The sequence below is a fragment of the Panthera uncia genome, chromosome F1 (genome assembly GCF_023721935.1).
Source record: "Panthera uncia isolate 11264 chromosome F1, Puncia_PCG_1.0, whole genome shotgun sequence".
In the NCBI taxonomy this organism is placed as follows: Eukaryota; Metazoa; Chordata; class Mammalia; order Carnivora; family Felidae; genus Panthera; species Panthera uncia.
This window is the reverse complement of record NC_064813.1, coordinates 40609189-40614161: the sequence shown is the minus strand read 5'-3', so window position 1 is coordinate 40614161 and position 4973 is coordinate 40609189.

Here is a 4973-nt window from a genome sequence, read left to right as displayed (position 1 = left end):
GAGAGCAAAGAAGAGGTGAGGCAGGAGCTGGGGGGGGGGGGGGGGGGGGGTGGGGGTGAAGGGGAGCTACGGACAGATGGCCAGACCAGTATTTGCCTGGAAAGGTCCCCAGCGGTGTGTGTTTGCTTCTGTGACTCCCTAGGTGTATCACCAGAGCAAAAGGATGGAAACTATCTGTTAAAAGTCTATTATCCTGGAGCCTCCCCCCCGCCCAAGAATGTGACCTCCCACACCTCCACCCTCTGGGTCTTCTCCAATGGTACTAGAAGGTGTGACTGAAAGTGCCGGAAACTCATCAGGGGAACACACGGACTTGGAGGCAGCAGCAGATCTGAAGCTGAATTTATTGCCTCTTTCCCAAACTTAGAGGGCAGACACGTTGTAAACCCTCCTCATCCTCACTCCTGGGGGCCCGGGATCAACCTCCTTCATCTCCAGACAGCAAACAAGAGGAGAGGCCCCGAGACTGCTAGAGCTTTCGCAGATGTTGTTTGGGCAGAACCATAATGGGGCTGGGCCTCCCGGGGCTGCCGAGTGTCTGGGGCAGGCAGGAAGCTGGCATCACAGCTGGGACAGCCAGAGACAGCCCCCCACCCTCCCTGGGGTGGGGCCTCAAGTGTGGAGAAAGACAGACTCGGGAAAGAGGGACACACGGAAGAATCTGAAGGAGAGCTTCCCTCCTCCAGCCCCCTGGCTCCAGGCCCAAGGTGTTTGTGAAGCGCACTGTGGCTCAGATCCAGGGGAGGCTGAGCGTTTGATCCATATGGTTCAGGGGAAGAGGGCTGATGGCCAGACTGGGAGTCGGGGCCCTGAGCCTTAGTTTGCATATCTGTAACAAGAGAGTGTGGCCCGGAGAGCCACCCTCTCTCTTCCCTAATCTGTGATCTATGCTCGGCATTGATGACTCCTGGGGGCCCGGGAGATTATGTGATCACCAGCCACATTGCAGATCTCCTGATTCGATGACAGATATCCAGGAGGCCTCCTTCCTGAGCTGATGCCCTACATCCAGTTAGGGGCCAAGCCCTGCCAATCATCCTTTTGAAATATCTTCTACTCAGCACCACTAACGCTCCCTGCCATCGGATCTCGCCTAGACAATCACAACGATTTCCTACGTGGTCTCTCTTGCCTGGAGTACGCCCCTTCACGCCCTTTCCTCAGTCTATCCTCTGTTGTAAGAGCTCCTTCTAACCACAGGTTTATCTTCTCTCTCTCCTGCTTGGAAACCTTTGAAGGCTCTTTACAGGAAGTTCAAATTCATTGTTGGGCCTTCAAGGCCTTTATAATCTGGGTCAGTCTCTAAGCTCCACTAACCTGATTCTCTGTTTCTTAAACATACACTTGTCCTTGGAAACCACTGTGTCTTTGTTCATATTATGCGCTCAGCCTAGAATTGTCTTTGTCCACTTCCTTGCCCATCAAAAAGGCTACTCACTCCTTCAAGGCCTGGTTTCTATGTTACCTCCTTTGTGAAGCTTTCCTGGATTCACCACAACCTCCAACTCTCCATTGCAATTAGTCACTTCCTTCTCTGTCTATGACTCCATAGCTCATATGCTGGTGTTGCGGTTCATTGCGTAGCCCTGTGCCACTGGGGCCCCTTGAAGGCGGGGTCTGGCTTCTACCTTTGTACTTCAGCACCTGGCACACACCTTGGTCCTTAGCACATAGTAGGGACTCAGTGAATCTGGTTGAATTCATATCTCCATGCAAGTGATGTAGAAAGAGAGAAAACGTTATTCTTCCCATATTAGTGAAGGAAAACGTAAGCACAGATAGAGTGATGGACGTGTCAGAAAAGGCACTAAAAGGCGGAGGTGGGCCTGGGGAAGGATGGGAAAGGATTCTAAATCTTACTGTATCCACCCCCAGCACTAAGAATAAATTGGTGGGGAGGAGTCTCTCTGCAGATTAAGAATGGGTGGTCTCAGCTGCTTAGTAGATCAGCCTTGTTCTGATGACTGACCCTGATGTTCACAATTAAACTTCTGAACTAGCTTGTAATTTATTTATTCAAGTGTGGTGGTTAGAGCACGTACCTTGGATCCACACTTCCCGGACTCAAATTCTAGCTGTGCAATCTTAAGCAAGTTATTAAACCTCTCTGTGCTTAGTTGTTTCTTCTTCTTCTTCTTCTTCTTCTTCTTCTTCTTCTTCTTCTCCTCCTCCTCCTCCTCTTCCTCCTCCTTCTCCTTCTCCTTCTTCTTATTTAATTTCTTTATCTATAATATGAGGCTAACAGTGGTTCTTACTTCATAGAGCTGTTGCATTAAATGAGTTTACAGTACTTAGATTAGTGCCTGGCACATAATAGTGGCCAGTACATATTAACTATTATCACTTATAATTTATATTTTGCTTCTTTCCAAGAAGAATTTGAGATAGCTTAAAATATTGAACCACATATAAAAGAAGACAATTATATGTATATATTTATATTATGTTAAAGATCAGAAACCAATTGGTAGTATGAGGGAGAGAGATAACGTTAGGTATTTGCTCATGTGTTTGAATTCGTTCCTTTATTGACCCCTTAATTATCTTTGAGATTCCAGGAAACCAAGGCAAAAAAGGAATACATTCATTATATAGTTTCCATTGTGAAACGTAAGAAAGCATTCAAGTTAGCCTGTTAAATTAATGCCCCCCAACACACACACACACACACACACACACACACACACACACACACGTGTGCATGTGCACACTGAACTCAAGAAGAAATTTATGGTGTGAATCCCTATGCTGGAATATTGGAGCCAAGGGATCTGAAGTTATTCTCAGTTGGCAGTTAGTACCATCCTCAATTGGGCTTTAATGAGAGCCCATGATGACAGTGGGAGTAATCAGAGTCAGGGATAAATGGCTGGGAAAATAGCAAGCAACATCCTTCCCATCTTTCCTTCTGTGCTCAGCTGACAGTTTCCTACCCTCCCTCCCTCTTGGCTCAAACAACTCCCTTGGGGTCAGGGGTTGAGTCCTCTGAGTCATACAAATGGCTGCAGGTGGTTTTTGCTGCCTCCCTCCAGCGCTGGAGTTGCAGGCAGGGAGGCGGGTCCCCTGGCAGAAGCTCCTGAGGTGAGTGGAGAGAGGAATGCTATGAGATAGGACTAAGAGGGTTTTGAGAAGGGGGAGCCCCCAGATTTGAGCAGGATGATGATCTCAGTGGGAATGGGTAAGCTCCTAGCCAGATAACAACTCCCTGCCCCCCATGTTCTGAATTCAAAGAAGAATCTATAGTAAGTAAGCATCCTTATGTAAAAATACGTAGAAGTCCAGGAAGGCCACCACCCCTGTCCAGCCTGGCCCGGCTTAGGAGGAAGGACTCTGCTTAAGAACTGAAATACACAAAGGCTTTTCACTATTTCACTGAATTCATAAGGAGGCTCAGAAGTGTGGGTGGGGGGTAGAAAACACTGACTTACTCTGTGAAAGAAACAGGAGGAATCACCAAGGAAAAGGACTGAAATCCACAGCTCACAATAGCGAGAACACCCAGGGATCAGCAAGACGATTCCCAATCTGGTCCACCTGGAGAAAAACAGGAGCTCAAAGCCAGAGACAATGATGAGAAGGAAAATCTTCCCTGCTGTCCAGCCCCACTCCTGGAGGAATCTGGAAAAGTGTGAGGAAAAGCATTGGATCTCCCATACATCTTGGAATGCATCTTTGAACAACTCTTAGCCAGCAGCACCTAAAGTGCAGCTGGCCTCGGCTAACGCAGTTCACCCATCGGGAGCATGGCTGTGGGTGTTGCCCCCCAGTGCCTTGACTTAAAGAGGACAACCGCCTCCAAAGGAGGGTTCCTCCCTGCACGCCATGCAATCTACTTGGCAGTGAGGCTGTTCCATGGGGATCACTGAAGTCAGGGGCTGGGGAGGAAGAGAGGGAGAGTAAGCCCTATAGAGATTCATTCGCCCTGTCTGGTTCTCGCCATGACTCACTGCCATTTACATATGGCTCATAAATCAACCACTTGACCCCCGGATCTGAACACCTTTTGTCCTTTTTGTCTTAGAGCCAGCGATCAAAGGAAGGAGACTTGGTGCCCATTCTCAGGGCTGGAGAGTGGGGGCTCTTCGGTCTGGCTTGGGGAGAAATGGCCCCTGCCCTCAGGGAACTTCAGGTTGCCAAGGAGGAGGAAGCGTGCCCACGGAAGGCACCGTATGCCAAGCAGCCAGTGGACAGAGAAGTGTGGGCCGATGAGCATTGCGCAAACATAGTCTGAAATTAACGGAAGGGGCTGGAGCGGAGTTGCTAGCAGGCGGCCGGTGTCCAGCAGGAAACAGCATGTTGAGCCTGGGAATCCTGCACCTGAGCTGCATTTGGAGGTCAGACAGGCCCAACCAGTACCGTGCGAGGCATTCACACAAGGACGGCTGGCCTGCTGGCTTTTGGCAATTCTGGTTTCCCTCCCCGGTTTAACCGGAAGGGTCATCTCAAGCAAGCTCACTCACCACTTGCTTACTAACCAGAGACCCCAAACAGCCGTTCACAGCCTCGGGATCCAGGGAAAACACCAGGTGACTCTGTTTACAAAACTTAGACTTTTCAACAGGGTCAAAGGGCCTTCCCAGAGCAGCTGGGTGAGGCCCCAGAGAGGCAGGTTCTAGAGGTTGAGTCAGCATGTGGACCTCCCTCTGCTCCTGCCTTCTTCAGAAGGGGCATCTGAACAAGTTCTTCCAGGGCACAAAGTGACCGTCATTTTGCACAAGGCTTCACAGTTTACAAAGCTGTTTTGCACCAACAAGTGGAAGGCTCATCTGATCCATAAGGCAAGTATCCTCTATACTTTACGAGCAAGGAAACTGAGCCTGGAGGCATCAGGAGGCTGAAGGTCAGCCAGCGGAGGCAAGGAGGTCCTTCCCACTACACACACTGGCCTCCACATCACAGCTTTGGACTTCAGGGACACGGGGAATTCAGGAACTGAGTGCATCCATTAAAGGCCAATTCCTCCTCTGCATTTC